General features: G+C 36.5%; 1 protein-coding gene and 1 long non-coding RNA gene across 8 annotated transcripts in view; both read left to right on the top strand.

The window, feature by feature from the left end:
- The window catches only part of sm (heterogeneous nuclear ribonucleoprotein L), a 307,187-nt gene that overhangs the window by 12,774 nt on the left and 266,907 nt on the right, over positions 1–27,506 (top strand). The window lies entirely within an intron of this gene.
- LOC149476468 (uncharacterized) lies at positions 8,887–9,809 on the top strand. Its single transcript, XR_016317837.1, has 3 exons — positions 8,887–9,423; positions 9,532–9,611; positions 9,686–9,809. It is a non-coding gene; the product is annotated as an uncharacterized LOC149476468 (long non-coding RNA).

The raw sequence follows: 27,506 nt of genomic DNA, 5'->3' as shown, positions 1-27,506 counted from the left end.
CTCTATTGTAATTTCTTTAAACATAAGGGAATTAATAGAAATTTCTATTTGTAAGTTAAAACAAGATTAATTATCTAAAATGCTTTTTACGTCTCAGTCTGTAAAGTGTCTTTTAATTTCCTTTTAAATTCCAAAATTCACACTTTACGAAATTATTAACGATAATTTCAAAACGTTCGTTAATAGTTACATACGCTTTAATTGGTTTTCTGAACATAACGACAGTGCAACGGAATTAGGTATAGGTACTATTCTCATGCAATCCGTTAAAATATCGAACTGTTTGAACAAAGTATCGAATGGTTTGTCTGAAGTGTACCCATCACGTCGGTATAAAGGTACACTATTCTCGTACAAGATCGATCTTCGAGTCATCGATCCGTATCACGTGAAATTGAGTCACTTTGAAGATATCGCTTGTACAGAAATAACGGCCGGCCACTGTTTTGGCTCTGTGGTGTGAGGAGCTGTAGGGATGGCGCAAGTTAGTTTTTGAAATTATATATTTGATGTGATTCTAATTAGTGTAGGTACATTACATTACAGTAATAACGATGGGTCACTTTGGCTGTGGTGTGAGGAGCTCTTGGGCTGCTACATGATCGTTTTGAAATGATATACATATTAGATGTAAATCTTTTAAGACGTAACACTGCAGTGACACGAGCCTTAGGACTGTAAAAGATGTGATATATTTGAAAATATGTGTTATACGTGTTTTTAATTGAGTGTTTTACGAAGAAAGAGTCACTTTGAAGATATTGGCGGTACGAAATAACGTTTGGTCACTTGGCTCGGCTACTATTCACTTTGTTTAATACGTTATCATTGTCACGTACACATATTCGTCGAAAAGAGGTAATTGTTCGCAAATGGAGAAGTAATTGGCTGGCGTAAATGTCGTTTTACGAGAATTAAGAAACATACGTAACAATTAGCAACCCTAATTTACCAATTAAACAATTTATTTGTTTACTCACGTAAAGCGTTATCCCTGTAAATTGATGCACATTAATCGCAACCGTAAAAAGGTTTTTAATTATTTCGTACAGATAATTAAATTAAATGTCGCACAGTTGGCAGCCCTGAGTGCCACAGATTATTTTGTTTACGCTGTCAAACGCTGCGTTCGGTGCAAATTATGTCTCTGTAAAGTATATTTGATTTATTGGTGTTTATATTTAGTAACATTGCAGTATGCGGTATGAATGTAAGATCTTGTGAATCACTGTTCCCAGCTTTGAAGCTTAAACGCTTTGAATTTGTTGGGTGTATGTTGTACAATTTTTTTTACTATGGGTTGTATATTTTTTAGTTTTCTACGTTATGTAGACTACTGCTTACATGCACTTAGCCAGCGTAGTGAGTATGAACTAAAGTATCTATACATATAGGTACGAGTCTTGTTACCTTTTTTTTTTTTTTTTTTTTTTTAAGTGGGGAAATCTTGCATAGATACCCACGGCCTCCGGGGAAGGGGCCGTGGGTTATGTCGGATTCCTACCGACCAAAACCCCACTGTGTTCCGTCAAGCCGCATCAACGACGGGGCCACGGGTATGGTAGAATTCTTCCGTGACCCCGTCAGCGGCTGCCCGTCGCCGGGCCAAAACAAATTGTGAGCCAACCAGCTCTAACCTCATGGGGCGGCGTGAGCGGAACACGTCTCACGCCACCACATCTCTCCGGACGATGGACTAAATCCCCGCTCCATCGCCCGGCTCCCCTCGTTAGGGAGGCTGGTTGCGGCCGCGTAAATCAGCCGCAACACGACGACGACGCCCAATAGGGCGTCGGCGCCGGATCGGGTCCGCGTGAGGATCCCTCTCGCGGACCCGCTCAGCCTCCTCTTTCCGCGAGATCACGTCCTCAGAGAACGTGATCACCGCGCGCCAGGATCTGTCGCTGCCCACCATTGCACGAACTATGGAAGGCAGAGAGAGATCCGACCCGACGACCGCGACCAAGCGAGCACGAGGCTCGGCCCACGCGGGGCACACGGCAAGAGTATGATCTGCCGTGTCCTCCGGGCAGGCGCACCAATGGCAAGCCATGCTGGGCTCCCTCCTCGCGACTTTGCACAGATACCGCCCGAAACAACCGTGCCCGGACAGTACCTGTGTAAGGCGGAAGGTTATGGCCCCATGCCGCCTGTCGCACCACTCTCGCAGCACCGGTCGAATTGCTGCGACCGTCCGCTCTCCAGCGCTGGGCTCTTCGAGCCGGCGTTCCCACTCCCGGAACCGCCGTTCGACGGCCTCATCCCTCCACTGCTCAACCTCCTCATAGGATGGGTTGAGCCCAAGTAACTTGGACGCCGAGACGCGGCGATACACGTCCGCGAGCATCTCGGCGTCCAGTTCCCACGGTGGCGTTCCGGCCATCACGCACGCTGCCTCGAATGAGACCGTGCGGTACGCCCTCACTACCCTAAGCGCCATGACCCGCTGCGGTCTCCGCAGGAATGGTCTATTACGGGCGCTTAAGGCATCTGCCCAGATGGGGGCCCCATAGAGGGCCATGGAGCGGATTACGCCTGTATACAAACGGCGACACCCACCCCTGGCACCCCTAAGGTTTGGGAGCAAGCTTCCCAGTGCCCCGGCCACCCCAACAAGACGGGGGGCGAGGCGACGGAAGTGCTCCACGAACCTCCATCTGCTGTCCAGCACAATGCCTAGGTACCGCATTGTGGATCCAACCTTGATGGGCACCCCGCTAACCCGGATCTCCGATCCAGCGCTGTGTAGCCTTCGACGGCCGGGAAAGAAGATAGCCTCCGACTTCTCCAGCGCCACCTCGAGACCCAGCCGCCGAATGCGACCCACCACGTCCGCCACCCCCGCGGCAGCTAGGAGAGCCGCCTCGTCATACGAGGCACCACGCGCGGTCACCAGGGTGTCGTCCGCGTAGCAGGTTACGCCGACACCTGGGAGATTTGCGGCGCGCAGGACCCAGTCGTATCCAATGTTCCACAGGAGAGGTCCGAGGACTGAACCCTGTGGAACACCGCACGAGACCTCCTTCTCGCTCCACCCATCCCGGGTAGGATACGCCACAGCCCTGTCCGAAAGATATGATCGCAGTAGGCGCATCATATATTCCGGAACGCGGTGAAAGTGGAGCGCGTCAAGAATCTTCTCCCACGGCAGGGTGTTGAAGGCATTGGCGATGTCCAAGGACACCGCCAGAACAACCTCGCCGCTCTCAGTCGCGCTCTCCACAGTCGCCCTCACACGCGTTATGGCATCGAGCGTAGACCTCCCCCGGCGAAAACCAAATTGGTTGTTGCTGAGGTCCGGACCTATTCCCTCTAAATGGTTGACGAGGCGAGCTGCGAAAACGCGCTCAAAAAGCTTGCTCACCTCGTCAAGCAGAACGATAGGCCTGTAAGCAGTGGGTGAGTTCTGCGGGCGTCCATCCTTCCTCAGAAGGACCAAGTTCCCCGTCTTCCACCTGCGGGGAAATTGGCCCTGCCGAAGGCAGGCTGAAAATAACTGCTCTACTCGGGGTCCGAGAGCCTCCATCGCCAGCACCCAGGCTCGACCAGGGATTCCGTCTGGGCCTGGGGCGGTGTTCTTCTGCTTGAGTCGCCCCACCGCTGTTTCCACTTCGTCCCGGGTGACATCTGGAACAGATACACCTGCAGAGTCTTCCTGTTCGTCAGACGTCGCCGCCGTTGTCAAGGCATCTGGGCCGCCGTTGGCAAGGCTTCCCCTCTCTGGGAACAGGGTTGCTACTATCTGTTCCAGTAAGCGAGGCTCGAGGGACTGAGACAGGGGAGGGGCCCACGGGCGGAGCTTCTGCCTTACCCGCTTGTACGGCCGACCCCACGGTTCTTGGTTTAGGCTCTCAAGCATTTCGTCCCAGGCCCGATCCTTGGCGCTGCCGATTGCCTCCTGCAGAGCCGTCACGCACTCCCTGTAAGCGGCATATAGTCGCGTTTCCTCCTCCTCATCGCGCCATCTCCGGCGCCGGTGTCTGGTGTACGCCCGCCTCGCAGCCACACAAGAAGTGCGCAGCTGGGCGATTTCGGCAGACCACCAGTACATCCGACGTCTGCGCGGAGTAGAGCGGGCTCTGGGCATCGACGCGTCGCAAACCTGCACCATAGCGTTTGCCAGCCATGCTGCTTCATCCTCGACCGAACTGTCCTGTGGCGCAGGCAACCACGACTGCACTATGGCACGAGTCTTGTTACCCTGCATTATTGCACACGAATGAGTTGATAATGAGTGAGTAGGCTTCAAAATCAAACTGAAATATTTATTAATGCAATAACACTTCTTCTAGAAGCACTTTTGAATCGTCATAACAGATTTACCATTTACCACCGGTTCGGAAATGCAATTTCTACAGAGAATAACCAGCATGACACTGTGCAGTCTTCTTTGACACTCGTCAGTCATTAAAAACTTCATTAATTACTAATGGTCCGCCCCGGCTTTGCCCGTGGTACCTACATGTTTAAACTTTCCTATCTCTCAAGTTGGATCGAACTGCACATGGTGTGTGAATTTTATTATAATCGGTTAAGTGGTTTAGAAGTCCATTGAGGACATTGTGACACGAGATTTATAATTTATATTAAGATATTATTACACACTGTAACGAACTCCTTTAGAGTCCATTTTGATTCACTTTAAACCGACAGTGCTTTATACGCGTATCAAGGATCGGTGACAATACAAAAATTTCATGAGTTTATCTTAAAAGCGGGGTTTTTTAAACTATAACATATTTATAAATTAGCTATCAACTGTGGTCTTATCAATTTGTAAATAATGATGCCTCATTACTCTATAGCGAATGATCGCGATATCCGAAGCTATTGTAAAAGCAATACGCTCTGGTTTCCTTTTGTAGTAGATATAAAGCATTGTACGACATATTGAGAATAACGAAAGGGGATGACAACAATGTACCGGTTTTACTTGTCTCGTTACAAATGTTGCATTCGAACTTGATATGTTCAGTTCGAAACGATTTTGAATCAAAAACAAGTATGTTACAACTCTTATTATTTAGGTGTGTAAAGTAATTTAAGACTTATTACTACTGATTCTCATATCTAATTCACATAAAATCTGCCAAGCCGTTTGGTAATTGGTTACAAATATTATCTATACTACCTAATATTATAAAGCTCTAGAGTTAGCATCTTTGGTTGCTTGGTTGAACGCGCAAATCTCGGGAACTACGATCCAATTTGAAAAAGTGTTAAGGTGCGTATAAATTAAGCGCGGCAGCCGCGCGAGCCAATGTTCGACCAGAGTTGACGTTCATTTGCTGCGCGAGCCAATATGTAGATATATTTTAAGTTGAACGTAGTTGCCGCGCGCGGCAGGCGATCCATCACGAACATCTCTTCTGTAGGACGCCAAAAGTGTAGTCATTTTCTTTTCAAGTCAGGAATAGGTATATCCATTTTCTTACTGATTTCTACCCACGCATCATACCTCAGCGATTTATTGTGGTATTGGGAGGATTTGCTGTTCCACAAAAATTCATTAGCGCCATACAATTGTATTAGTAAACGGCACTTTTCGTTGTCCATTTTTACGTAGACGCCGCGCGAGCCGAATCACCAAAACTACAAACCGTCCACACGGCGCGCGAGCGAACGCCTGAAGCTCCTTTGATGCGGTCTCAAAAACCGACAGTGAGCGGATCGCCCCGCGGCACGTTCGAGCGCGGCAATGTTCGCGTCGCCGCGCGCGGCGATCCCGTCTACATAGCACATGAGTAGAAAGACGGAACAGAGACTAAGCTTCAAACAAACGCGAGAATCGATTGCACTACTACAAGTACGCGGGGCATGTGTGTGTGACCGCAGGCCGCTTGTCGCGTACGCAGCGATTCTGGAAAAAACCGGTTTGCGCTTGCACAGGCATAGGACAGTCTCAGGGTTGATACGACGCACGTTGTTTGTTTTATTAGTTGCAACTTGCAAGTTTGAATATTTTAATATAAAACGTAATATTTCATTGTCAAAAATGGTTGTTTATTGTACTGTGTGTATGAATAATAGTAGAAAAACTAAAAATATATCATACTTCAACTATCTCAAGGAGTACAATAGGTGAGTAAATATTTTGATTATTACTTTTTCAAGTAAGTACCTACTTGCGTTTATTTTATTAGGTCCTTTTTTAATAAGATGAGAATTGTACACGGTGTGTTTTTACCTTTCATTATTATTACAAGTTTAGCATTTGTAAGTATGTATGTATGTATTGTAAGTGTGTACATACCTAGGTTGGGTTGTAGTAGGTAGTTTTGTTTAATTTGTCTTAACCTATTGTGACAACCCTACCAAAATAGGTAACAATTTTGCACGTTCTTAAGAAGCTTAGTCTCTGTTCCGTCTTTCTACTCATGTGTACATAGTGCGCGGCCGCCGCGCGCGCCTATGTTCGATGGTTTGCCGCGCTTAGTTTATACGCGGCTTTAGATGGCTGTATATCATCACGCTAAGACCAACAGGAAGCAATGCGGTTAAAACCGCGGGGCTCAGCTAGGAACTTATATTTACAGGTTTAATCATTTTTAATGACGTCACAGTTCCTTGTTAAATATATAGGTATAATGTATAAACATAATTATCTATTCATTCTCATAAGCATATTGGCTGTTAACGAAATTTATTATTTGCATAGGAGTGTCGGAAGTAGGTATTACCTACATTAAATTACACAGGGGAGGCGTTAGAGTAATTAATTTTCGTTAATAATGAATTGAACCATAAACATAGTATAATTTTGAATAGGGTTGTTCTTCTTGGCATGTTTAACTAGTTTTGTTGTACAATTATTGTTTACTGTTGACTTTTCATTTTAAGGGGATTTTTTTTAATATTATAACAGTGGCAAGATATTTGTTTTAAAAAAATCTATGAGGGAAAAAGTGTACCTAATTGTGGCAACCTGGTGTGAGATTTAGCTGTGAGTCTGCACACTTCAATGTGTAGGTATTTTTTAATACCATATATAAGTATTTTTTTATATTTCTTTCGTAATGTCCTTGTGAGGATATGTATAAACGTCGTTCTGTGTTGGATTTCCTAGCCAATCGAATTAGTTAGAATGACATAGCTTGGGCTTTAGGATTTTAGGAAGAATATTACACCTATAAATTCTTATTGTAAAAATAAGCATAGATTGATTATTTTAGCCTATCAAGCTCCTATTTCAGAACTGTCAATCTCTTTAAAAAAAGCTATTTCTGTTTAAAATACTAACACATTTTGTTTCGTCGGTGTCGAATAACATTGAAGACTTTTATTTCAAAAGACAACGTAAGTTAACACTTATTGTTTTGACATACGTACAATGGAATATAAATAAACTCACCACAGTATCTGATTTTTCGATAGTTTGTCCCGATTTGTATAATCTTTCCAAATTCTAATGTAGTAGGAACTACATATATCGTTATTTTCTTCGCATTTTGGTTTTGTTTATTTTATATTATAAGATTTTGCTTTTCAGCGTACATATGTAATTTTTAAGTTTGAGTAAACTATCTTCTATCCATGGTTTGACTCGTTTATGGGCCAAGATCGATTTAACTGCTTACAAAATTACATTCTTCATATTAAATGAATCAATGAAAAATACTTTATTGTACACCTTTTAAAATCTTAACAATATAACATATAGGTACCTATGGACACAATAATATATAAAAGATGTTTTTACTGCAGACTGTCTTTTATAGTGTAGGTATTTGAATCGTTATGTATACCTCAGATAATTTGCAACAATTTAATACTTAATAATATCGTAATACTGTGACTTAATCGTATGAATAATAATATGTACTACAATTAAAAAATATATTAGCGAGAAATCAATTTTCAAGTAAAATGCAAGTAACAGTTAATATATCCGAGACGCCAATTAATACGATATTTAATACATCTCGCAAATCCGACACACTCGTTATGAATGCCGTGGTTAATGGATATCGTTAATGCAATTAGATTTACCGTTGTTTTTCATTAAACCAGTAGTAAGTGTTGCCATTTTGATAAAAATAATGTGTGAAAAAATGTTTTTGTTTGATGGAGAAAGTAGGAACAGTTTTTTTGTAATAATGTATTTATTACAGAAATAAGGGAAGGAAATGAATTTAAAAACTAAAATGTTGTAACATAAAGAGCATACCTACATTACTTTACATACATCTTCGTCATACCTATTATGAATATAATCTTCTCTCTATATATATAGAGGTATATAACAATGAATCCATATTTCCCTTGGTCACGGCATCACGCGTGAACGGGTGGACTGATTTCAATATTTCTTTTTTTATAATATGTGTTCCTTGAAGTACGAGCAAGGTTCTAATGGAGAGAAAACGTAAACATGTACCACGGGCGAAGCCAGGGCGGACCGCTAGTTGTAAATAAATACCACATTGAATTGTGATAAATAATCCTAAATTTAAAAGATTTATAACATGTTGATTGAATCTTTTATTTAAATGGTATCTAATGTTAACCCGAGAAAATAAACTACCTACGTTACAAAAACAGTATAAAACTTAGAAAGTTTTTTCCAACAACGTCTGATATTAACCGAATGTTTATGGAATTGAGTTTTCACAGACATAGACTAAATACAATTAGCAGTTTCCGCGTATTGATCATTTTTGATCTTTCCAACTTGTAGCAATTGTTTTTTGTTAACTGTACCTAATGGTTAGTTTCTGTTAGAGTTCAAGGTAAGAAATGATTGTCGAAACTATAAGTGTAGTATTGATTGTGTATTCAATTTGTTCAAATATGTATAAGAGTTACGGCTTTAAAAAAATAATGTTTAACAAAGTTTAAATTTCTTTTAAGGTGATGAATTAATTTTTCTAACATTTACGGCCCTTTTTAAACCTTCGTAATTTTTATATTATTAAAGTTGTCGTGATGAAAATGCTTGACAAGAAAGTTCAATAGTAACACAATACGTCTACCGTTTTAGAAACATGATTCCATGATATTTTCTCGATAGAAAAAAAATACAAAGTTCTCATTGTTATTTTTTTTTAATCTCTGGCATCTTCAAAATAACAAACGTAAAGTTACGACTTTTTGGATATTAACTATAAAATATACAACCTATACGTCTACCGAGTTAGAATTTTGAAATATGCGATGGTTTTGAAATAAACAAGAAATACTTGAAATTAGCGCGCGACCAGCCAATATAGCGAGAGCCGCCCTGTACCTTCCTACCCCGATCGCTGCACGAGTCATTCCCGCTACGGCCGTCACACGGGGAACTTGTGTCGCTCGCACAATCGTAAAAAAGGGTGACAACACGATAAGACAAAATGAGACAAATGGGGACAATAAAGAAAATAAGAAGAAGAAACATAAAGGTTGGAGGAAAAAGAATGCTTACAATTGGAACAAATTAATGAAGTAAGTTGGTTTTATTTTAAATTTGATGATAATTGTATTATAGACGATGTTTGATATGTACCCCTGTTTTAAGTACATAACGAATGTGTAAGGTTTTTTCATTTATAGCATAGATAATCTTTTCAGAAATCCGGAATTCAGAAGGAAAATAAACCCACTGATTGTTCACAATGTGAACCCACTCCTTCGTTAGTACCTTTATTCAGTCAAAAATGTATGTTATCAACGCTCTACTGGTTTTATCGCATGATTCCACTTTTAGCAAAAAGCAACAAAGTGCAAAGAAATAAAAAATCATGGTGAACTTAGTGGAAGTATGGTGGACATAATATGGAACAGGAGCTCATTGGAGTAGTATTATATTTTAAAAAAATACGAAAAAATTTCAAGAATTATTATCATTTCTTATTAGGTGGTAGATAAGTATGTTGTATAAAGAATTTGATGTTGATATTTATTTCATTTATACTTACTACACCTGTGCGGGAAATTGCTTAGTACTAAAACAGGTTTATATTCATATTTACATAGTAATGTGAGTTTTCATTTCGAAAAATTTTGTGTAAGTATATTAAATTGAGTTCCTGGATGATCTGGAAACACAATTGGGCCCGGAAGATGGCGTTGCAGTCACTCCTCCTAATCACATTAACCGATTTGGATGAATATTTGTGTGCACATTTCATTGTTGTGTGATGATTGGTTGATTCGTTTTCACATTAGCTAATATTATGTATTTTTGTTGTAAACTTAATTTAATGTTTATAATACATTATTATTGGTATAAATATTATTCCGACCGCGGCTTTGCCCGCGTGGAATTAGGTTATATCGTGAATCCTGTTTTATCCCACAGAAGTGTTCAGTTCGGATAAAAAGTATCCTATGTGTAAATCCAGGCAATTAGCTATATTTTATCAAAATTGGTAATGTAGTCTTGACGTGATTAAGTAACAACTAACAAAAAAATATACAAATTAACATCTAAAGTTTCGCATCAGTTTTACTGTATTAGTGATATCTTCCACTCTTGACTTTGACTGAGAAGAATTAGGGTTTATAACTTCTTTCAGAAATAGTACCTTTCATTTCTGGGCATGATGTAATATCTACGTCAGCATCAAATTCTATCTAAATCAATTCAGTAGTCCGCGTTATTGAGTACCATTTCATTTTTTCAGAGTAACAATATTTTTTGTTATTTTAAAGATTATTTATAACCCGTACTATTTTGTAATAAAGTAAACATTACGAAATATGTAATAATAATTATCAATAATGTCTAAGTAGTTGTTAAAAAGAAGATTATTTGTTTATAAGCAAGAAAATAAAACCAATAAATCAACAATTAAATAAATGTATAACAATATTATAACTGTATGACGACTCCATACATGTTTGTCCTGAGTCGGCCAGCGGCAGCGCGGCGAGTTTGCAAGAATGACTTCGCGCACACCCGCGTTCGCGATAGCGAGCTAGACTCCGCCCGCCAAGCAGTGGATTTTTTTTTGTGTATCGTCTTAAGGTTGTTTACGTTGATGTTAATTCATTTTACTATGCTTTTAACTTATATATGATTATAGGATGCAGCCGTTTTTGATAATAGCAGGTTTTCGTTGTATTCATGAAATTTTATTCAAGTTAAAGTTTATTCTTATTGTTACGCTTCGAACACTACAGCAAGCGTCGTCACGGCAATAGGTGACATGTCTTGACGTTAATACTAACACAAGAAAACACTAGCTTTTCCTTCAGTCAACACAAAACATGATCATACTTACGTCGCATAACATTTGTCCAACCCTCCGCATCTAATTATGCAACTTGTCACCCGCTATATAGTCAGAGTACAAGTGTTGTGAACAAAACGCGCACACGCTCGCGTCGGCAATACATCACGCGTGGCGCGAGTGGTGACAGCTGTCAAAGTGACAGGACAGAGCGCGGTGTTGCAAGTTTTTTTTTAATTTTAGGTTGTAGGCTCAGGGTTGGTTGCGTGATGATTAAAAAAGTGGTCAGTACAAGCGTTTTTGGTTGTAGTAATGATTGATTTGCTTTTGCATCCTCAACATAGATAGATTAATATTTAGTATTTACCAACGTTTTGGAAAGACGTTTCTGCAGAGAAGAGTCTGGAGATAATATTGTCTATTTTCATGTGAATTTATTTTCACCAATTGTGATTTGTGATGTATATTTTACTATTGTTAATATTTTCCATTTGTACGACAAACTTAACGTAAACGTAGTTAAACTCTTATGACGCTTCCAGTTCTATAGTAGCCAAAATAAATCTAAAATCAAGGTCCGTTGTTAACAAAACACCGAAACTTATGGACTATCCTAAAATAATCCGTTCAAGAATACAGTTTCTCAGAAAGGTCGAAGTTAGTGCGGACGTTAATGGGCTGTTACATTGATTTACTCGCTACAGTCACAAATGATGTATGGCCCGTGGATTAGTTGAGTGTGGATTATGGTCTAGACTTGTGCTAGGTGTTGATGGGGGAACTATTAATTGGTGCAAGGTGGATAATGTGAATCTATATAAAAATGAATTGCCAATATACATCGGGAAATAGGGCAGAACAATGTCTGCCGGGGCAGCTAGTTTTGTGTAAAGATCGTAGTATAGATTTATTGATTATAATTTTAATTTATTTTATGCTAGCTGCGCTACGCGGTTTCACCCGCGTGACTCCGCTCCTGTTGGTCTTAGCGTGATGATATAATATAATCAGCTTATAGCCTTCCTCGATGAATGGGCTCTCTAACACCGAAATAATTTTTCAAATCGGACCAGTCCTGAGATTAGCGCGTTCAAACAAACGAACTCTTCAGCTTTATAGTATAGATAATTTTAATTTATTTTGTATAAGATAGAAATGGATTGAATACATTAATGCTACTCTTTATTGAAGAAGGTTACTTACTTTGGATATAAATTATAAACACACTGAAAACAGTTTAATAGGGCATATATTATTTTAGGTGTAGTAAAAGTAGGTACATATTTAATTAGAATACCTGATTAATGCAAAGTGTAGGCACACATAAAACTACAATATCGTTAATGTAGCAACAAACTCGAATACAATGTGGGTCGGATTCGAGAAAATGGCGAGTTTAAACGAAGATTGTTCCCGGAAAACTTGAAACGTTTGTAAATTAATTAGAATTTTGCGATAGTTAAATATTTCAATCTAAGTTGAGACGTTACGGACCCGGCAATGTGGTGTACAAAGTTTTTGTAATTACGTAATTTTACAAGTTCGACTATTCTATGAATGGAATGAATTTGGGGGTTTTGGGGGTAGTGGTTAGTGGATTTTATGTTATTTTGATGAATTTGTTTTTGTGTAAAAATGTATTAGAGATACTTGTTTAAGGACGGCTGTTAATTAATTATTTCTCGGTGTTTTAGTATCGACTGCAAAATAGTGCAAAATGTTCTTGATATTCCCTTTACGATTATGATTTTATTAAAAGTAAATTGAAAAATGATGTTTAGTTAGGTAAATGTTAAAAGGTTTTCGGTTCAAATACACCTATTCATATCTACATTATATGAATTACACGCGTAAATATCTATTTATCTTACCTATACGTCCAAATCCACAAAAAACGAAAAATTCAGAAAATATATTCACATTTTCCTCATTTTATCGACCAGTCAATTTTTAATGCCCATATAAAGTAAAGCGAGCACAAGTTAATGTGAGCTACTAATTATTTTTACGAGGCAATTTACCTAAGTATGAAGTTTCGTAAAACTGATCAGTGTGACCCAATTCCTGGTGTAAGATTCTGTTCCGGTAGCAGCTATGATATCGTATAGTTATTTTTTAATTGATAATTATTCTAAATTAATATTTACGTATGTAAACTAGGTATCGATAATATCTTAGTCATCATTTCCAAAATATAAAGGCAAGTTACACTTTATGCTATATTATGGATATGGATAGAAATATATATGTATAGGTAGGTGGATGCCCACGGGTGCGTGTATGAATGGATAAGAATGTGGATTAATACCTAATAAATTGAAATCGGCTACAAGAGGCCAGTAGTTTGGTTGAACGCGTAAATTTCCAAAAATACGTTTCTTTGAAAAGTTCTTTCAGTGTTAAATACCTCATTTATATGATGAATTCATTGAGGCAGGTCTATAGCCATCCTCGATAAATATATCATCTCGCTAAGACCAATAGGAGCAGAGCAATGCAGGTAATACCGCGGGGTACAGCTGTTGTGCATGCTTTCTTTCTAGGTGATCAAATAGCACGTCTTTCGCTAGGCACATGCCCAATGATAGTGACGCCGGCACCACGTGTTGCGAGATAGCATTTCATCTTATTTTAGATCAACATTTGCGCTCATTTGTCACGCTAATGGTCGCCCGCTTGATGTCTGTCCATCTTGTAGCCTATGTATTTACATTTTTTCGGCTTTTACACTAGTTCATTTGCGTTTCGCGAATGTAATAAAAATCGATTGTTGTTCGTTTGTTTCGGTAAAGCTCGAGAATTGCGAGATTTCTCGATGTTAAGGGATGGTTTAAACCTCGAGAATATAAATAATAATATACGGGAAACATATTTCATAAATATAATGTGTAGACAAAACGAAGTTCATCTAAGGATCAAAATTTGATAGAATCATGTAAAATATTCGCAGTGTAGGCAATTTTTTCATAATTTCATGGGAATGATTTCTTTATATTATGTTAAACAGTCAAAATCGTATCTCTATTTAACCTAACATACCTACTTTTGTGATAATGTTTATAAAATATATGATGAATAATATAAAGACCGTAAGAAAAGCATAAACAATTTGTCTCTTCCGGGAACGCACGTGAGTCAACAATGATACGCTATATTTTTCATTTTCGTCTAGCCAACATTCGTAATAATAACAAATGATCAATGGAATACTTTAAAATTGTGCAAATAAGATTATTGCAATTCCCAACGAATAACATTTAATTGAATACATAGGTACCAAATACCAAAATATCTCTATTTCTAATGTTCGATGGTATATACATACCAGATACCAAATTATCTTTATTTCTAACTAGCGGTCCGCCCCGGCTTCGCCCGTGGTACATAATATTTACGTTTTCTTACATAAGAACCATCCTCGCACTTCAAGGAATATAATAAAAAAAAATTATCGAAATCGGTTCAGCCGTTCTCGAGTTATGCGCTTACCAACACATTTTGCGATTCATTTTTATATTATAAGATGTTCGATGGTATTCAAGTTTCCAAAGTATTATTAATTTATATCCTAAGAACTGATATTGTCTTCGATTCTCATCTAGTGACAATAATCCTGAATCAAGTAAGTTTATTCGTTGATAAATGCAACTTGCTAATGCTAAAACGTATTGGAAACACCTGATAGGACCTTGGAGTTAAATATCGATGCTTTAGATTTAAGATTGTTTTGACAAATTCTGAATCAAAATTAATCTATGTGATAATGGAAAATCTTCCCAAAAAGCAATAACTTAGCGGGTAACAAACAAGCGAAAGTATCTCTATTTAAATCAAAAGTTATCAGAAATTGTAAACTTATCTAAGTATAATAATTATTTTATTTTAAGCAAATAAATATTATTTTATTTTTTTTTATTTTATTTTAATACGAATTAATAACGAATCATTGCAATTTTCTAAATATAGTTTTCATCATATTAGATTCAATGGCATCCCTTGACTTTAATATAAGCAAGCCTCGAGGCAGTTCTTAATAATAACTTCGCCGTCCATTCAAGCCAATGTTTGTTTATATTTTCTTTACAAAACCGAAACATGCATGGTATCCCCGAAAAGACTGTAATAAAATTGTTTTGCCTCTTATCGTGGTTGTACACGCTAGCTTATAGAGAAAAGATGGAGGATGTAACGCGTAGATAAGGGAATCCATATTATGTTTTGTTGTTGTGAAAAAATGTTTCATTGTTATGGTACAGGATCTCTGACTTCTTCTTCTTTGACAGTTTATGAAAAGCGAAGTAAGGAAAAGTAACTATAAGTAGGTAGAACCGAAAATTTTAGTATTTTAATGGAAATCTGTACTAATATTATAAAGCTGAAGAATTTGTTTGTTTGTTTGATTGTTTGTTTGAACGTGCTAATCTCGGGAACTACTGGTCCGATTTGAAAAATTCTTTCGGCGTTAGATAGCCCATTTATCGAGGAAGGCTATAAGGCTATATATCATCACGCTATGACCAACAGGAGCGGAGCAATGCGGGTGAAACCGCGGGGAACAGCTAGTAAACAATAATCATCAAAGTATACCTATTTATGAGTAGATGGGTGATAAAACATTAATGCATATCTTTCAAAGAATAACCCAATTGATTTATTATTAATTACACCGCAGTTTTAATTCAAACAATAACATAAATCTATTGGCACCGATCGCAATAGGTTTATTGAACCTTCTGTTTAATTGCGTACCGCATACCTACGTCTATAAAAAGGTTACCTCAAGCAGATATAAGAGTGCGTATGCACCGGCCAATGATCTGCTATTTAGAAGTGTTTGCGTTACATCATACTTGTTTTGATGTATTGTAATTTGTAATGGTATGAGGATGAATCATAGATTAGAGTTTTAAAGAACGTAGATACTTTAAAGTTTAGTCGCTTCTTTTATTTTATAATAATTTTTCGTGAAGGTTTAGTTAATTGGACGGTCTATCTTTATTCGTTTTTTTTATTTTAAATTGTAGGTTGTGTAGGAAGGCATTGTAAGCAGGCATGATAACTTTACAGTAACTAAAGCATTTCACTTAACAAGCAATGAGTTGTAGAAGTGATAATAATCATTAGTATAACATAGTACTGCAAATAGGGAATATCTGATAGATTAACTTCTTATAAGACTATATTATTATTAAAATTTGCTTTCGTCTTTTTGAAAAAGTTATTGGTATTGACCCAGTAGTAGAAGTGGAATAATTATATTCAGCTAATTTCCATAGAATCTTATATAGATCGAGCACAAAGAACTACGTGAGAAACTACGCTAAATCGAATTAGACTATCAAGAAAACAGTGACCTGACTACGAAAATAGTTTAGATTAAAAGTTCATCTCTGGTTCGTTATTACATAGTATAATACAAAATCTGTCTGTCCGTATGTATTTTTGATCTTTAAAACTACGTATGGACTTTTGATTTCTCTGTAACAGGCTTATTAGCTTCACTGTACGTAACCGATTTTGGAGTCAGTTCACACACTTTAAACACACTTTAGTTCATACTTTGAACGCATTTCAGGGATAATTTCATAGGCTCATCTTAGGTATTAAAGCGTGTTCTTTAGTTTTTTTTTAATAGATTTAGTTATTATTACATAGATAAAGAGGTTCTTGAGGAAGGTAAAGTTTATCTAGAATAAAATTAGTAATAACTAAATATATAACGGTGGCTGAGTGGCTATATTCTTGCTACGAAATGGCCATCTGTGGAAGGATGATGACGTCATTTGGGATTATAGGCGTTATATTTTGTCTGGGCTACTAATTGTTATTTATAGTGGAGTTTTATGGTGATATTGAAGAAATTTTCGGCTTTTGTTTAATATATAAGATTTTTGATACTTACTTATTTAATAAAGTGAATATAGGAAAAGAGATGAGGATTTTGCTAATAAAAAATGTTTTCAATACCTGTGTACTAAATTAATTGTAATTGTTTGTTAAATATTCCATTATTTTGTATCTGTTACACATGATCAGAAATAACACTATTCTCAAGCAAGTAAACAATGTAACTGATATATTATAATAGTGTAATAAAATGTATCTATGCAAATATAAATGATTTATTGTTGTGTTTTATTTACGTTCGTGAATGGATGGTACAATTAATTAGAGACGTTTTAAACATATAAACAATTTTATGCAAACAAACTTACACACATACCTTCAATGTAAATCTATAGTACATAGCGTAAAACTAGAGAACGGCTCGACCAAATCGGCTAGATTTTTTAACGTTTTTGCTTTTGTTATGGAAAGAAGATAATATGAAAAAAACTTACTACAAATCTTCAGATATTTGCGTTCGCTACATGCAGGCTGAATCGGTTGCCTGGAAGAAATGTCTGATAACCATAAGGCCGCTAATTGTATACAATTTATTATATATACCAACTTTTTTTATTTCTAAAATACTTCACTTTGTAATTCTATATCCAATGAAGAATAAATAAATTGAAATTGGCATGCAATCAGCAACCAATAGGTAGGTAGGTGCATTGCCCCGCCTCATCGATACAGCAATACCCGGGTGCAAAGGTCAGCTGATCGAGATGTGCGTATGCGCGGGATTAGTATGCGATTTAGTTGTGACGTCAGAGTATCTAACTATGTAATTTATGGATGGGATTCTTGATATATAGAATGAAATAAAATGGAATGGCACTCCTATTTGATATTTTGTTATTCTCAGGCTGTAGAATAATTGTAATTGACTGTTATTTTAAGTATAACAAAAAGTCCTCGTGTCGAAATAAATCTTATGGTTTTTGAATAATGGTTGAATTAGTAGGATCAAAATAAACTTTAAGTAACTACTATAAGTCATTCAAGTTAGATTTGATAATCTTCTTACAAGATTGAAAACAGAAATTTTGGATTGATTAATGTAGGCTTCTGTTTCTAATCCCATTGCTAATGGTACTGTTTCTCATTTGTAAAATACTTCTATTATATATTTTTTTGTTTTTACTTTAGGTAGACTTAAAGTTATAATGTAATGAACATTCATTTAGAAATTGTAACATTTAACTATTTTGTCCCTATTCCTCTCGGCACTATTTACTATTTCTAATAAAGGGAGGAATAAATCAAACACAATAACACACAAAATTATTAAAATACTTCCAATTATTCTTCAGTTGAAAATGGTCTTTATCCCTTCGTTTATATTTTTACCCACAACAACACTAAGATAATATAATAGAACCTTTAAAACAAACTTAAACTTTAAACATGTCAAATGTTGTTATAAAAGTGTCAAACAAAACTATAACAGACGTGTAACATAATAAATAACAATTGAAACACGTGGCTTTTACTAACTTTGCTATTCCCGGCTTGGACATGTTAGGCTATTCCAGTTCCGACCTAGATTTTCAGTCTAGACGGTGAAAAACAGACTGAAAGTCAGTCCAATTTTGGTGTGTCTAAATGTGGAGTGTGGAGTTAAAGGTTATTTTATTTATTTATAACACTTCATTGTACAAACAATGTAGGAAATGTGGTACAAATTAATGAGATACAAAAATTTTGCACAATAGGCGGCCTTATTCTTATACACAGCAATCTCTGCCAGGCAACCTACGGTTATACGTTTGTCTTGTGAAACGTGTAGTCTAATATGATGATAATAACTAATAAGGTAAGATGTATTTTTAAATTGAAAATTTTGTTAAAGATTGATAATTCGATTATAAACTAATATTTAATTAAAGTCGTTAAAACTGGTTAAGAATGTAATTTATTAATTACTGGCTTCGCTTCGCGGGCGGCTCCGCTCCTGTTGGTCTTAGCGTAATGATATATAGCCTATAGCCTATAGCCTTCCTCGATAAATCGGCTATCTAACTAGATAGAATTTTTCAAATCGGACCAGTAGTTCCTGAGATTAGCACGTTCAAACAAACAAACTCTTCAGCATTATAATATTAGTATAGATATCACTTACGTTGAAGTGTTCTTGCAACCATATTCTTAAAACATTAAGTAATGATTGTCACAAAATAATTTTAATAAAACTTCTATGTAGTCAATAAAAAAGTAACATCCTGTATGTACAAGAAATTTATTTTCCATTTCACCGATGTCACACTTCAATCTCCGTACGTTAGTTAAAAATAACGCACGCGATACAACCGAGGCTTAGTCGAATGCAAATTTGTGTCAACGCCACCCGCGGCTTGTATTGAGCTCGTGTAGCGCAGTTTTATGAAATCGACTATCGGCTGACATATTTGTAGTGTATACAGGGTGATTAAAAATTGGAGAGTGGATTTTTTTTTTAATTTTGTTAGGGTTTTGATGCGAGTTATAAACGTGTGTCAGCGGTAAGCGGGTTTGTGACTTATTACTTAACTTTATGTGTTGACTTATTACTTAGGTAAATGTTGCTTCTTGGTGTAGTATTTAGTTAACGATAAAATTGTTAAATATTGTTTGTAATGAATGTGAGATTCTAAAAGAAAACTATGTAGATCAAAACCTATTTACTCACTTAAGTATTGATTTTCTCTACAAGCTCTATATGAATCATAAAAAATTAAACACCTTCGTTTGTGGGTTAAAAGCGCGCGCCGCCTACATATGATTTACTTATGAAATAATATCAATAATCAACGACTTTCTTTAATCAGTTTTGTTTGAAATAATATAGAATAAACAATACCGTTTTTCCAACGTTAGAAAAAACTTTCATTACCATAGGTTATGTACAGCGCACATGTTCCCGTTCATGTTATAAAAACAAAACTTGCACGCGACTATATGCTGTATTCTCTTTATATAAAGACTATATTCCGTTACATGTATTGTTATGGTTTTGTCAACAATGCGAGCTTGCGGTTTGGTTCCAGGCTGCGCTAGAAATGTTTGTGGCGTGTTTGTTCTTTATAAGTGGGATTATTTTTTGTAATGCCTGATTGTATTTATGTTTGTTTGAATATTTAAAAATCGTTTATTAATTTAACTAGAATTAAAATTGTTAACAGCTAAATTTATTCAACTACAGTTGCTTTTGAATCGTCAAATATATAAATTTTATACGACTACAGTCTATATCATATCAAGATAGTATTCACGTATAGTTATAATTATTATCATATAATAAATATACCTACATATCTAAAAAAATAAAAAAAATCGATCATGAGGTTCGAGAACCTGCGTCTTTCGCCATGCGAGGGCGATTTCATTTTTCATTTATAAAGCACTAGCTTCCGCCCGCGGCTTCGCCCACGTGGTGTTTTGATAAAAGGTAGCCTATGTTCTTTCTCATGGTCTAAAGATTGTCTGTGCCAAATTTCATCAAAATCGGTTGAGAGGTTTAAGCTGGAAAGCGTAACAGACAGACAGAGTTACTTTCGCACTTATAATATTAGTAGGGATTTAAATGATATAAAAAAAAAATACGTTTTAAGATTATCCAAAAAAATATTTTATTAGCTACCTATATGTACAAGTAGTTAGGTACTAATTCTTAAAACACAGTGGTATTCGTTGTTTTACATGTTAAAATAATTTATAACATTGCATGGTTGCCAAAGTGCATTGACCCGTGTATAAATGGACCGTTTTGTTTTTAAAAGGAAAACTTGTTTATGATTTATAACATCAATCGCGTATTTTTTGTAATAGATACTTGTTTTGCACGGCTTCATTCTCTATTCATTAATTATTACATTGATGCTATAAATATTAATTTGACATCTCAACAAAGGAGAAATACATGTATTTAAGTAAAAAGAAAATATAGGTACATTAATATTCTTCAAATCAATTAGTATTGCATCACAACCAACGCATTGGTATTATTAGTATTTCCTATATCAAACATATACGTCTAAATCGTTATCTACAATACTGTGATTATATCATCATAATATCATCGTTTTAATTGCACCAAATTAAGATCGAAGACGCGTCTGACGTACACGGGGCGATATTAAAATATCAATTTGTTAATCAAGCGGCAGATATGACGCTGCGGAATAATCCCCGGATGAATCAACGAAAGTATGCACAATATCATCTTTTGGCGCCACGCCAATAAGGCAGATTATACGCGAAAGACAATCAGTCGCCCACCGCTTAGTACGCAAGACGCAATCGCATTCTATTCGATTTTCAAACAATGTGTTCCATGCGTGTACAAGACATTCGACAGATTTAGACGTACAGACGCAGCGTACCATTGATTCTGTAATCCTGTAAATTGAATGCCGCCGGCGTTTTCAGCTATTTTGGGCGCTTTCGATGCGGAATTGATGTTTTTAATGTTTTAATCAATCCGCCTGTTGGTAATTGTTCTCTCGAGGGCAGTTTGTTTTACATTGTTACTATTCAGCGCTGTTGTTGATTTTATTAACGGATGGTTCTTTCGATAGGTAATTTGCTGTTAAATTTTTATTGTGCTTGCTTATGATGTTTACAGCATTTTTTGTTGTATGAAAATAAATTAGAGAACATTTTTATTACTATAAATGTTCATTTCTTTAGAATATCGATCTTCTATATCGTTTGAAAAGATTGTCAAGAGAAATAACAAAATATTGAAGAAGCACATAAAAATGCAATGACAAAGTATATTTTAAACATATTTACACATTAAATTTGCGATTTTAGTAAATCGCGCAGTGCATAAAAGCCTTATTCAGGTGAGCGTTCCTCTAGGATTGTTCAATACAATATATCTACCTATTCAGTATTATACAGTCTAATGTATTACGTTAGCAAACGCTGTCTTTCATAGTTTTCATCAAGTCGAAATTATTTAAGAGCATGCCGGATGCGAATTTATTCTTTCGCTACAAGTATGAAATATTGACTCGCGTATTGAGCGACGTATGATATTGTGTTTTGTTATTTATTTTAATGATTTTTTTTGTAATGTGCAAGGCACGTGCAAGTTCGAATTGCGTTTATATGTGGGTGTAGGTAGTATTGCTAGTAGGCAGTTTTTCTTACAAATGAAGTGACGTGGTAGATTTGTGTTGGTTGAAGCGTTTTAAAACGTAGTTTACTGACTGGATATATTTATTGTAGTTTAGTAGGTAGGGCTGTGAAACATACAATATCATCATGAAATGTTCATCTATTGGTATAGATTTTTCTAAATGGAACTCGTCAATTGTTAGCATTTATATTTCGAACTACATACATTTTTTTCTTCAGAAAAATTGCCAAATAATGCTCGTGACATTTGATGAGAGACGCAGCGTTTTTCAATCTATTTAGAGCCAAATTAAAAGCGATTACGACGCGTTTCAAGAATTTCTTTGATGAGTAATTCCCAACATCGAAAATGATGACAACAAACAGACAGAACGTAACGTTATAACATTATATAAACATTCAGAACGCGTGCCAAATACACTGTGAATGATCTTTAAGTATTTAATCGCGTATGAAATTTAATAAAATAGTTATATTTCGTTTGACGTTATTGCCGAGTCCCGTATCGTAAAACTATCACTTGTTATTTATGATAATGCTTCATTTGCTGTGCGACGTTTTAATGATCTTTGTTGATTTATACCGAGTTAGATGTAAACTGAAATGTCATGTAATTTCATTGAGATAATATTACTACGTATGGAGGAGACACCACGAACAAAATCTGTGCGCCATTTTTTTGCTCTAACTAAGTTTTAAAAATTATTATTTAGTTAGGTACTTAACGATAAAAGTTATTCCTTTGCACTTTTCCGTATTATTTGTATTATTTGTGCAATATCGTAACACACACGAAGGCATGTTTGATGCGTTTCACTTTAAAACCATTAAAAAATACCGCTCAACATACGTCACATGACGTATGTTGAGTGGAACATAAGTGATGTAGGCGGTGTCGTCTCCTATTAATATTATCTCAATGTGTAATTTGCACTTTTCGGAGAGTACTTGATGTATTTTGCATCGGTCGCGGTGGTTTATTTGTAATCTTGACCGAATTTCGGTTAGGTCTATCTGTAAAGAGACTAGCCAACAGCGTTAGAAATATATTATTATAGTGCGTGCTTAAATACGTCCAAGTCTTATTCCAAAATACACATTGATACGAAATTGTGAACAAACTTTCAAAACTTTGATACTAATTCACATTGTCTATTTCAGTTTTCAAACTTTCAACTATCTCTAAAATTTACCCTCCATATCGACTTAGCAATTTACATTATTATTTATACCTATGTCTCGTTTCTGATTCGCTATAAAGATTTTATAATTGGTTCGGTAGGTAGGTACTTTTTGATATCACAAATGTTAAATCAAAGCCTTCTTTCTTTACTCTATTATTGTAGATATTATATTAATAAGGAAAAGTAAAAAAAGCGTTCAATTACAAGACTAGACTAGAGAAATTTTCTTATGTGTCTGGACGCACCGGATATCTCTTTATGTTCATCAGAGTAAATTGTAGTCATGTTAAATCGACTTACATTGGTACAGATTGTTGTAAAGATGCGAGAGATTTGTCGTTGTGTTGTTAGCAGGGGAACGCGGGGGACAGTACCAACAATTATATGGTTGAATTTCGAAAACCTAGTACATAATATTAACCACAGTAAAGAATACAAACAGTAACTCCCTTCAAAACGTTTGAAGCGGTTGCTTACCTATTAGGAGTCTCATCGATGCGTTTGAGTAGCGGAAACGTTTCGAACGTTTTGTAGGAAATTACGCTACTGTACGTGTTCTATTTACTGTGATCATACGATTCCTCTTACTCATAGAATTAGTTAACAATATCGAAAATATGAATGATGAATAATATTTCATTTGGCAAGACACATTTCCTGTCTTTTGATTTGACGGTTTGACGGTAACACAATAGGCGGAGATAATTGAACATCAAAAGCCTATTGTTGTTATCGTTCTGCCAATGCAAATATTTGATGTGTTGTGGGGAAAAACGTATTTACTTGTTCCCTTGATATATGTTTAATGCTATTTATTTTAGTTGAAAGCTTATAAACATTATGGCATAATAGCCATAATGTTTATATAGGATATATAGGTTTATATAGTTATAGGAGCAGTTTTAGTTTAACATGCCTAATAATATTTAATTATTGTAATTTTGCAAACTAATATACATTAGGTACGATTATTCTTTATTTCGAATTTGTTTTAAACGTGTGCTTTAGTTGTTGCCAAAATCGCTCAAGCAATTACGATGATTTTTCATTGTAATCCTGGCTATGATGAGGCTACTTTTTATCGCAAATCTTGAAGAGGGTTAAAATTAAACAGAGGGTGAAAATTTGTATGGTGTTAGACTGCAATAAGATAACGTGACGAAGACGCTGGATAATAATTAAGATAGTTTAAAAATTACTAAACTAAAACACGCTTAAACGCATGAAATTATTGTATTGTCACCGATTCTTGAAGTGCACAAAGTTTGAATTAAATCTGTCCGTTTACGGTGGTTCCAAATCGTCTAAGTCTAGACCAGAGGAGTCGGTTACCTACAGGTGAAGCTAATAAAAGCGCGTTAAAATTAATACCAACATTAATAAATCGTCATACTCTGAAATATTGTTATATTCTCTGTTTGAGTTAATAGTTAATACTCATATTTTGACCGCGCGTTCGTTGGAAACGACCACAATAAAATAAACTTTAATGTAGCACGTTATGCTAACCGCTCGTGACTTTTCATTCTGCGAATATGACTCACAAAGACTCGTTTTATACTTGTATGTATACTTATATCATCTATTTTGCTTGTTACTTGTTTTGTATTTATAAAGCTGAAAAGTTTGCTTGAACGAGCTAAGCTGTCTCCTGACTGCATATTATTATGTTCGGTGGTTCCTGTAATCCTTTACAGGAACCACCGCACCGGTCCGATTAGTAAAATCACCGTAACATAGACCAACAAACGAGTGAGAGTGAGAGAGTGAGTGAGAGTGAGTGAGTGAGAGTGAGTGAGTGAGAGTGAGTGAGTGAGTGAGAGTGAGTGAGTGAGTGAGAGTGAGTGAGTGAGAGTGAGTGAGAGTGAGTGAGTGAGAGTGAGTGAGAGTGAGTGAGGGAGAGTGAGTGAGGGAGAGTGAATGAGTGAGAGTGAGTGAGAGTGAGAGAGTGAGTGAGAGTGAGAGTGAGTGTGAGTGAGAGTGAGTGAGTGTGAGAGAGAGTGAGTGAGAGTGAGAGAGTGTGAGAGAGAGTGAAAGAGAGTGTGAGAGAGAATGAGAGAGAGTGTGAGAGAGCGTGAGAGAGAGTGAGTGAGAGTGAGTGAGAGAGTGAGGGAGAGAGAGTGAGTGAGAGTGAGTGAGTGAGTGTGAGAGAGTGAGTGAGTGAGTATGAGAGAGAGTGAGTATGAGAGAGAGTGAGTGAGTATGAGAGAGAGTGAGTGAGTATGAGAGAGAGTGAGCGTGAGAGAGAGAGAGTGAGAGAGAGAGTGAGAGAGAGAGTGAGAGTGAGTGAGAGTGAGGGAGAGAGAGTGAGTGAGAGTGAGTGAGTGAGAGTGCGTGAGCGACAGTGAGTGTGAGAGAGAGTGAGTGAGTGTGAGAGAGAGTGAGTGTGAGAGAGTGTGAGAGTGAGTGAGTGTGAGAGAGAGTGAGAGAGTGAGTGTGAGAGAGAGTGAGTGAGTGTGAGATTGAGTGAGTTAGTATGAGAGAGTGAGCGTGAGTGAGTGAGAGAGTGAGAGTGAGTGAGTGCGAGTGAGTGAGAGTGAGAGTGAGTGAGTGAGAGTGCGTGAGCGACAGTGAGTGAGAGTGAGTGAGTGTGAGAGAGAGTGTGAGAGAGAGTGAGTGAGTGAGTGTGAGTGAGAGAGTGAGTGAGAGTGAGAGATAGAGTGAGAGAGATAGAGTGAGAGATAGTGAGAGAGAGATGTTGCAATCGTTTTGAATAGGTTTTTTGTTTTATAAAGTCGGCGTTATTTACGTACAAAAAATTGATAATACTGACGATTACAGTTTATTTCTTTACCTATTTAAGTACTTCCTAATTATGTAACAACGCAACGGTTGCGTGTTGAATTCGCAATCACTATATAACAATAACATACCGGTCGATTTGTTAAATGTGTCGTATGTAGATGCCGCGGCCGTCGTTCTGTAACATAATAACGAGAGTGATAGAGAGAGATGGAGAGAGAGTGATAAAGTGTGTGTCAGAGAGAGTTGAAGATATGGCTGAGCAAAAATAACGCGTAGCAAAGCAATAACTGTAGATTCATCAGGCGAGATTGTGGTCAAGCGCTTCCCTATCATTAATAAAAAAAAGAATATATTTAAAACAACATATACAATACAATTTTTACTTATGAAGCGAATTCCATATATTATATTACGTATATCTCGATAAAACCTTCACTGAAAAGGAAGTTTATTTATCCTTGTATCAAATCAATCAATGAAGCAGTCATTCAGTCAGGTATCCTTTTTATGTATTTAGAAATAATCCGATTTAGCTTTGTCAGGTGGAACGAAGATCGAGCTTCTGGGAAAGCTTTAGATAATCAGTGAATGCTAAATCTATTTTATGTTTGTGTTGAGTTTGCAGATGTCTTTTTTCAGGTAGTTTCTAGGTTAGGTTTCGTCTGGTTAGTTAATACAATTAAGACTACTTAAATCTTTTTCGAATTATTGTTTGGGTTATGTATGGACTATGGTCTGGTTGCTTGTGTCTTTTGTTTATCTTATATATAAAATTCTCGTGTCACAATGTTAGTCTGCATACTCCTCCGAAACGGGTGGACCGATTCTCATGAAATTTTCTGTGCATATCGGGTAAGTCTGAGAATCGGCCAACATCTATTTTTCATATGTACCACGGGCGAAGCCGGGGCGGGCCGCTAGTATTTATATAAATTGTGTAGATCTGTTATAAACATTAAGGCGATATTGAAATTTAGTGTTGAATATAATAATAATACGTATTCATAGAAATATGGTCTGAAATGGTTTTAAAAAATATATTTTAATATGTACAATAAGTTCTTACTTCTTCGGTCTTAGATTTTAATATGGCTGAGTGGATGACTATTGTTGAAGTGTAGTTAAAGTTTTGTTTGTATTGTTATGTTTGTTATTTAACATTTGTACGTACCTACTTGAAATAAAAGTTCCATCTTTGTAAGCGAAACTTATTTTTCTAATGCCAAGTTCGTAAAAGATTTTAAGATACGACAATTGAATCTTATGAAATTATTAACTAATGCGAAATTCAATGTTTTGCAAAGATATACATATTTTAATTGGAATTTATGCTGTTATAGGTAATCTAAATATGTATACCTATTGTATAATAAACCAAAATACCTTACTCAAAATACATAACATAACTGATATT

This window comes from Colias philodice, chromosome 27 (genome assembly GCF_061535455.1).
Source record: "Colias philodice isolate Cphi_HAF_F1 chromosome 27, ilColPhil1 Martin Lab GWU primary, whole genome shotgun sequence".
In the NCBI taxonomy this organism is placed as follows: domain Eukaryota; kingdom Metazoa; phylum Arthropoda; class Insecta; order Lepidoptera; family Pieridae; genus Colias; species Colias philodice.
This window is presented reverse-complemented; position numbering and strand designations above follow the sequence as displayed.